The 9,723-nt window shown below is 39.3% G+C and overlaps 1 pseudogene; it reads left to right on the forward strand.

Annotated features, from left to right (window-relative positions):
- The first annotated feature begins 6,961 nt into the window (after positions 1–6,961).
- Positions 6,962–7,728, forward strand: LOC113938327 (annotated as a pseudogene).
- Positions 7,729–9,723: the final 1,995 nt, after the last annotated feature.

Here is a 9,723-nt window from a genome sequence, read left to right on the forward strand (position 1 = left end):
AAGGAAAAATTCACTTTAGCAATAAAAATTTGAGCAAAGGCACAGTTAATGTTTTGCTTATTATTTATTCACATGCAGTAATTCTAATTTCTGATATGCTCCAGGATACACATAGGGTTGGATCATACCATAATACGGTATGAAACTGAGTTTATCTTTCTGTTTATTGAAGTATAGTTGACAGACAATATTATAGTGGTTTCAGGTGTACAACATAGTGATTTGACATTTATATACATCGTGAAATGCTTACCATGATCAGTGTAGTTACAGTTCGTCACCATAAAACATTACTACAAATTATTAACTATTCCCCGTGCTGTACTTTACATCCCCGTGACTAATTTATTTTATAACTGTGAGATTGTACTTCTTAATGCCCTTTACCTATTCCACCCATCCCACCACCCCCCTGGCAAACACTAGTTTATTCTCCATATTTATGAATTCATTTTTGTTTTCTTTTCTAGGTTCCATATGTAAGTGTAATCATACGGTATTTGTCTTTCTCTATCTGACTTATTCCTCTTAGTATAATACCCTCTGGCTCCACCCATGTTGTCACAAATGACAAGATCTCATTCTTCTATATGGCCAAGTAATATTCCATTGTATATATGTACCACGTCATCTTTATCCATTTTCTGTTGATGGAGACTTAGGGAGCTTCCATATCTTGGCTATTGTAAATCACGCTGCAATAAACCTAAGGGTGCATATATTTTTTCAAATTAGTGTTTCCGTTTTCTTCTGGTAAATACCCAGAAGTAGAATTGATGGATCATATGGTATTTTTATTTTTAATTTTTTGAGGAACCTCCATACTGTTTTCCATAATGGCTGTACCAATTTACATTCCCACCAATGGAGCATGAGGGTTCCATTTTGTCTACATACTCACTGCCACTTGTTATTTCTTGTCTCTTTGACACTGGCCATTCTGATTGGCATGAGGTCATATCTTATTATGGTTTTGATTTGCATTTCCCTGATGATTAGTGATGCTGAGCATCTTTTCAATGTGTCTGTTGGCCATCTCCTTTGGAAAAATGTCTATTCAGATCTTTTATCTCTTTTTAATCAGATTGTTTTTTGGGGTGTTGAGTTTTAGGAGTTCCTTATATATTTTAGATATTAACCGTTTATTGGATATGTCATTTGTAAATATTTTCTTCCATTCAGTAGGTTCCCTTTTCATTTTGCGGATGGTCTCCTTTGCTTGCAAAAGCTTTTTAGTTTGATGTAGTCCAAATACTTTATTTTTGCTTTTGTTCTTCATTCTTTTGAATGTAGCTGTCCAGTTTTCCCAACACCTGTTATTGAAGAGACTATCTTATCCCCATTGTATATTAATGCCTTAATTGTCATAGATTAATTGACCACATAAGTGTGAGTTTATTTCTGGGCTCCCCATTTTGTTCCATTGATCTATTTTTATGTCAGTATAAATCTGTTTTGATTTGCTTTGTAGTACAGAAATATGTGATTGTGATACCTCCAGTTTTGTTCTTTCTCAAAATGGGGGTGTGTGTGTGGTTCCATACAAAGTTTAGGAATTTTTGTTTTAGTTCTGTAAAAAATGTGATTGGTATTTTGATAGGGGTTACATTTAATCTGTAGATTGCTTTGGCTAGTATGGACATTTTAACAATATTAATTCTTCCAATCCATGAGCATGGTATATCTTTCCATTTGTTTGTGTCATCTTCAATTTCTTTCATTAATGTCTCACAGTTTCAGAGCACAGATTTTTCACCTCTTTGGTTAAATTTATTCCTAGGTATTTTATTCTTTTTTTTTTTTAAAGATTTTATTTATTGGTGGCGGGGAAGAGAGCACAACAGGGGGAGCAGCAGAGGGAGAGGGAGAAGCAGACTCTTTGCTGAGCAGGGAGCCTGATGTGGGGCTCCATCCCAGGACCCTGGGGCCATGACCTGAGCAGAAGGCAGATGCTTAACCCCACTGAGCCACCCAGGCACCCCTATTTTATTCTTTTGATGCAACTGTAAATGGGATTGTTTTCTTAATTTGTCTTTTTGATGGTTTGTTATTAGTGTATAGAAACACAACAGCTTTCTGTGTATTGATTTTTTATCCTGTGACTTTACTCAATTTATTTATTAGTTCGAATAGTCTTTTGGTAGAATCATTAAGGTTTTCTATATATAACATCATGTCATCTGCAAATAATGACAGTTTTACTTCTTCCTTAACAATTCGGATGACTTTTATTTCTTTTTCTTTTCTGATTGCTGTAGCTAGGACTTCCAGTACTATGTTGAATAAAAGTGGTGAGAGTGGACATCCTTGTCTTGTTCCTGATCTTAGAGGAAAAGCTTTCTGCTTTTCACCATGGAATATGATGTTAACTGTGGGTTTATCATATGTGGCCTTTATTATGTTGAGATAAGTTCCCTCTATACCCACTTTCTTGAGAGTTTTTATCATGAATGAATGTTGAATTTTGTCAAATGTTTATTCTGCATCTTTTGAGATGATCATGATTTTTATCCTTTATTTTCTTATTATGGTGTATCATGTTGATTGACTTGTGGATATTGGGCCATCCTTACATCCCTGGAATAAATCCCACATGATTGTGCTGAATGATCCTTTTAATATATGTCAAATTCAGTTTGCTAATATTTTGTTGAGTATTTTTGCATCTGTGTTCATCAGAGATATTGATATTAGTCTGCAATTCTCTCTCTCTTTTTGTAGCGTCTTTGTCTGGTTTTGGTATCAGTGTTGGCCACATAAAATGAATTTGGAAGTGTTTCTTCCTTTCAATTTTTTGAAATAGTTTGAGAAGGGTAGGTATTACTTCTTTAAATGTTTGTAGAATTCACCTGTGAAACCATCTGGTCCTGGGATTTTGTTTGTTGGGAGTTTTTGATTACTGATTCAGTTTCATCACTAGTAATCAATTTGTTCAGATTTTCTACTTCTTCCTCATTCAGTTGTGAAAGATTTTATGTTTCTAGAAATTTATCCATTTCTTCTAGGTTATCCAATTTGTTGCTATGTTTCTTATATCTTTTCTTACAATCTTTTTTATTGCTGTGTGTTTGTTGTTACTTGTTTTTTCTTTTCTTTTTTTAAAAAATATTTTATTTATTTATTTGATAAAGAGAGCACAAGCAAGGGGACTGGCAGGCAGAGGGAGAGGGAGAAGTAGGCTCCCTGAAGAGCAGGGGAAGCCCAATGTGGGACTCAATCCCAGGACCCTGGGATCATGACCTGAGCCAAAGGCAGTCGCTTAACCAAGTGACCCACCCACGTGCCCTGTTTTTTATTTTTGATTTTATTTTAGTCCTCTTTTTTTTTTTGGTGAGCCTGGCTAGAGGTTTATCAATTTCATTGATCTTTTCAAAGAGCAAGGAAAGTTTTTTTTCTAGTTCTTTCAGATGTAAAGTTAGGTTGTTTATTTGAAATGTTCTCATTTCTTGAGGTAGACTTATATCACTGTAATCTTCCCTCTTAGAACTGTTTCTGCTCTGCCCCAAAGATTTTGGAATGTTGTATTTCCATTTTCATTTGTCTCAAGGTATTTTTTCTATTTACTCTGATTTCTTCATTGACCCATTTTTTAAAAAAAAGATCTTATTTATTTATTTGAGAGAGAGTGTGTGTGTGCATGGAGTGGAGGGGCAGAGAGAGAGGGAGAAGCAGATGTCCCGCTGAACAGGGAGCCCGGCGTGGGGCTCAATCCCAGGACCCTGGGATCATGACCAGAGTCAAAGGCAGACACTTAACTGACTGAGCCACCCAGGCACCCCTCTTCATTGATCCATTGGTTGTTTAGTAGCATGTTATTTAGCTTCCAGCTGTTTGTGTTTTTTCCAGTTTTTTTTCTTGTATCTGATTTCTAGTTTCATACTGTTGTGGTTGGAGAACTGCTCTATATGATTTCAGTGTTCTTAAATTTATTGAGACTTGTTTTGTAGTATAACATATGACCTATCCTGGATAATGTTCCATGCACTTGAAAAGAATGTGTATTCTTCTGTTTTAGATATTTGAATATTTGCTTTATATATTTAGGTGCTCCTATGTTGGGTACATAGATATTTACAATTGTTACATCCTCTTATCATTATGTAATGCCATTCTTTGCTACCTCATTTTTTGTTGTTCATTTCCATTTGCACGGAGTATCTTTTTCCATCTCTTACCTTTCAGTCTGTAAATGTCTTTAAGTCTTTTTTTTTTTTTTTTTGTAGGCTCCATGCCCAGCATGGAGCCCAATATGGGCTTGAACTGACAACCCTGCAATCAAGACTTGAATTGAGATCAAGAGTTGGATGCTTAACCGACTGAACCACCCAGGCACCCTTGTCTTTAGGTCTTTAGTGGGTTTCTTATAGACAGCATATAGATGGATCTTGTTTTTTATCCTTTCAGTCATCCTATGTTTTTGGATTGGAGCATTTAGTCCATTTATATGTAAAGTAATTATCTTTAGATATGTACTGATTGCCATTTTGTTAATTATTTTCTGGTTGTTTTTGTAGTTCTTCTGTGTTCCTTTCTTCTCTTGCTCCCTCCCTGGTGATTTAATTACTTTCTTTAGTGTTATGCTTGGATTCCTTTCTCTTTACTTTTTTATGCATATATTACAGGTTTTTGTTTTGTGGTTACCATGAGGTTCATATATAACATCCTGTTACATAGTAGCCTATTTTAAGCTGATGGTCATGTGAGTTCAAAGGCATTCTAAAAGCACTACATTTTTACATCCCCACCACCACATTTTATGTATATGATATCATATTTTACATCATTTTATTTTGTGTATCCCTTAACTAATCATTGTAGATATAGTTGATTTTGCTACTTTTGTTTTTTAACCTTCCTATTAGCTTTATAAGTGATTGATCTACTATCTTTACTATATGTTTGCTCTTACCAGTGGATTTTTTTCTTTCATAATTTTCTTACTTCCAGTTATGGCCTTTTCGTTTCTGCTTAAAGAAGTCCTGTTAGCATTTTTGACAAGGCTGGTTCTTTAACTTTTATTTGTCTGGGAAACTCTTTATCTGTCCTTCAATTCTGAATGAGAAACTTGCTGGGTATTCTTGGTTTTGGGTTTTTCCCTTTCAGCACTTTGAATATATCATGCCACTCTCTTCTGGCCTGCAAAATTTCTGCTGAGAATCAGCTGATAGTCTTATGGGTGTTGTTTTTGGTATGTAATTAGTTAAATTTATCTTGTTGCTTTTAAAATTTTCTCTTTATCTTTGATTTTTGGTATTTTAATTATTATGTGTGTTGGTGTGGACCTCTTTGGGTTCACCTTGTATGGGCCTCTCTGTGCTTCTAGGACCTGGATATCTGTTTCCTTCCCCAGGTTAGGGAAGTTTTCAGCTATTATTTCTTCAAATAAGTTTTCTGCCCCCTTCTCTCTTTTCCTTCTGGGACCCCTACAATGTGAATGGTAGTACACTTGAGGTTGTACCAGAGGTCCCTTAATTTATCCTCATTTTTAAAAATTCTTTTCTCTTTGTGCTGTTCAGCTTGAATGATTTCTGCAACTGTGTTTTAGATCACTGATCTGTCTTCTGCATCTTCTAATCTGCTGTTGGTTTCCTCTAGTATATTTTTCATTTCAATTATTGTATTCTCCAGCTCTGATTCGTTCTTTTTTATATTTCTATCTCTTTGTTAAATATCTCACTGAATTCGTCTACTCCTCTCCCAAGTTCGGTGAACATCTTTATGACCATTACTTTGAAATTTCTATTGGGTAGACTGCTTATCTTGGTTTCATTTAGCTTTTTTTTTTTTTTTTCCTCCTGAGGTTTGGTCTTGTTTTTTCATTTGGAACATATTCTTCTGTTTCTTCATTTTGTCTGACTTGTAGTGTTTATTTCTATGAATGAGATAGGTCAGCTATGTTTCCTGGTCTTGATGGTAGTGGTCTTATATAGAAGTCTGGTGGGACCCAGAAGCCCAATCCCCCCAGTCACCAAAATGAAGCACTCCAGAGGTGTCTCCTGTGTTGGCTGCATGAGCCCTCTGTCGTGGTGAGGCCATGATTGCTGCAGGCACACTGGGTGGGCACGGTTGGCCCTGGCCTGGCTGGCTTAGATGCCCAGTTGTGGCTGCTGCTGGCATGATGGTGGGTGGGGTTAGCCCCTGGTGTGGTCTGGCTATGAGGCCAGGTCATTACTGTTGCTCTTCCTCCCTGCAGCAGGTGTTACTTTTGAGGGGTACTGGTACTGGCTGAGGCTTCCTGTTGGGTGTGGCAGGATGGGACCCTCCTTGGAGGGGCACCTGTGGGGTGGGCATGTTGGGTAGGATGGGTCCACAGGGAATGCCAGGTGGATGCTAGCAAGGTCGATGGAGAATGTTAGAATTGGTGCTCACCAGTGTCTGGACAGCTAGGCTAAAGGAGGGTAAGAAAAATGGTGCCCATCAGTGCTTCCATTCCCACTGAAAGTTCCTATACATCCCTGCCCCTCTGGTGCATACCCTATAATCAGTCAATCTTCACATATGGGCCAGGCATTTTTAAAACTGCTGCCTCTGTGCTGGATCTTGGAGCAAGTGAGTTTGGGTGGGGGCCCTTTAAGAGTGGCATCTTGGTTTGTATAGCTCTCCAGGTGTCCCAGAGCTAAGCCCCCCTGATATTCACAGTCAGATGTTATGGCAGCTAGTCTTCCCAGTACAAAACCCTGGAGTGGGCTGTGCTTGGTGGTCCTCAGGGAGGACCTCCACCCCTGTGAAAGGTCGTCATGCTAGGGGTGTTGTGTCTCTGCCCCTCCTGTTCTTCTCAGTGTAGCTTTGTCTTTTTATCTTCAGCTATGGAAAAGCTGGTCTCAAGGTTTCTTCTCAGAGCAAGTTGTTCTATATGAAATGGTAGCCTTGATGTGTGTGTACATTGGAGGAGGTGGCTTAGGATCTTTCTCCTCTGCCATCTTCCCAACTGCGTTTATCTGAATGGAGCCTCTCTGCCATCCTGACTCTTGTGAACACCCCATATAAGTATGGTTCTTAACCATACTTATATGGAGATGACTCTATCTGGTACCCCTACCGTACAGACACCCTCGCCCGTGGGCTCATGGCCGGGGTTACCATCACAGCTACCATCATCCTTGTCTTGGCCAGGGAGGCCTACCTGGTGTACAAAGACCGTTTCTATTCCCGCTCTGACTTCAACAACTATGTGGCTGCCGTCTATAAGGTGTTGGGGAAGTTCCTGTTTGGGGCTGCAGTGAGTCAGTCGCTTATAGACCTGGGCCAAGTACATGATCGGCCATCTTCAGCCCAACTTCTTGGCAGTGTGTGACCCTGACTCAAGCCCCATCAACTGCTCCATCTAGGCACAGGTGGAGAAGGTGTGCAGGGGAAGCCCCACTAACCAAGTTCAGACTTTCTATTCTGGACACTCCTCCTTTGGGACATACTGCATGATGTTCCTGGAGCTCTAGTGCAGGCCCAGCTCTGCCGGAAGTGGGCACAACTTCTGCGGCCCACAGTGCAGGTCTTCCTGTTGGCCTTTGCACTCTATGCTGGCTACACCCGCGAGCGGGTCTGACCACAAGCACCACTGGAGAGATGTCCTCGTTGGCCTTCTGCAGGGGGCGCTGGTGGCCGGCCTCATCATTTACTTCCAAGCCCCGGCCTCTGCAGGGCTGCCTGGAGGAGGAGGAGTTGGACCGGAAGCCCCGGCTATTACTGACACTAACGCTGGGCAAGGCTGACTGCAGCCACTATGGGTAGCTGTCTCCTCCTCCTGAGGCAGGACCTGTGTGCCCAGCTAGGACTCAGGCTGTGCATCAGCGTGTTCGTGGTCCTGGAAGGGGTGGCAATGAGGGCTCAGGACAGGCTCCTGGTGCCCCGCGCTGGCTGCCGGAGTGGCTTCCACTAACCTTGCCTCCTGTGCCCTGGACCGGCGGCCTGGGGCTGCACGGGGCCGCCGCAGTGTTTGGAAGGGGGTGCTGTCCTCTTGGCTCCCTCAGAGCCCCCTTTTGTTGGATTAGGGGGGCCCAAGAGATCCAAATAGATGGTGTTTTTATAAAGTGTAACGTATATGTCTATGTTGACGTTTAGTAAAATAGAGCCTTTTCTTGAAAATGATGTCAGCCTCTGTTCCTTGTGGCCATTCTGAGCATTGTTCCTACAGCAGAGAGGGAGATGCTTCCTCGTTGGGGCCTCGGCTGAGTTTAGGCGTCAGAGTAGCTGGTTGCAATATTGTCGTTCGGAGATACGGGGAGAACAGCGCACTCGTTTCCCTGGCCTCGCTCTGTGTTGATTCATATTTGTCACATCCTTTAATAAACTGGTAAATGGAAAAAAAAAACAAACCACAAAAGTCCCCAAACAAATAAACAAAAACCTATATTAAATTGTTTTCGATTCAATGAGGGCTAGTTATACTGGTTATTATTGTTATTTTTTTTACTGCATCAGTTATTATAGTAATAATAACTACTATTTTCACAGAAGTTTAATAATATAATATAATAATAAAAATAAGATAAGATTAAATAATAATAAAAATAAGATTATATATAATATAATATAAAAATAAAAATAAGAAGTTTAATAATAATAATAATAATCTCAACTGAGACGCGACCATGAGAAATTTCGCTAATATTATTCTAATTAACAGTAGATTCTTTTGATGTTTTGAACACATTATAACATGGATTTTCAAAAAAAATATTTTTTCTGATTGAAAAAGTAATACTTATAAGAAATTCCAAGGAGTATAGAACTATATAGGAAAAGTCAATTACAATTTCATCTCTGAAAATAGCTCCTATTTTTAAAAAACTTTTATTTATTTATTTATTTGTGAGAGCGTGCACGAATGGGGGAGGGGCAGGGGGAAACAATCTCAAGCCGTCTTTTCCCTGAGATCATGACCTGAGCTGAAATTAAGAGTGGGTGGCTTAACTGACTGAGCCCCCAGGTGCCCCCAAAATAGCCCCTATTAACATCTTGGGCTATCTTTCTTCAGATTTTTTTTAAAAAGATTTTATTTATTCATTTGAGAGAGAGAGAGAGCACGAGCGAGCGAGCGCGCGAGCGCACATGCACAGAAGGAGCAGGGGGGAGGGGCAGAGGGAGAAGCAGACTCCCCACAGAGCAGGGAAGCCCAATAAGGGACTTGATCCTAGGACCCTAGATCATGACCTGAGCCGAAGGCAGACGCTTAATCCACTGAGCGACCCAGGTGCCCTCTCAGGTTTTTTTCTATGCATATACCAACATGTATAATAATTAGTATTTTACTGAAATATGATCCTACTATACATACTGTTTTGAGTATGTTTGAAATTTGTTTCTGTTCTTTCAATACCTAAAGATACATTTAAGTATCAATACTTAATTTGATACATATATCAAATACAAATACTTAATTTAACTTAACAACAATAAAAAGGATCCATTTTAGTGACCGAATAGTTTCCATTATATGAATCTACCATTATTTTTCTACACCCACTTCCCTGTTGACAAACATATATGTTACATATTATTATTTTTTACAATTATTATTTTTAAAGTTCCTTCAAAATCATCTTAATGGCAAACAGCTACTTAAAAAATGCCAGGAGTGGCATAAGACACAAAAAGAGAAAAAAAAATTTAAAACAAGGGAGTAAATGTTTGTTTAAGCACTGATAGACCTTGGTGCCTCCTGGGAATTTCTGGCCAGAGCTCTATAGACAACTTGGCCCAGCTGATGCAATTATAATGCAATCA

Source organism: Zalophus californianus, chromosome 8, assembly GCF_009762305.2.
Source record: "Zalophus californianus isolate mZalCal1 chromosome 8, mZalCal1.pri.v2, whole genome shotgun sequence".
Lineage (NCBI taxonomy): Eukaryota > Metazoa > Chordata > Mammalia > Carnivora > Otariidae > Zalophus > Zalophus californianus.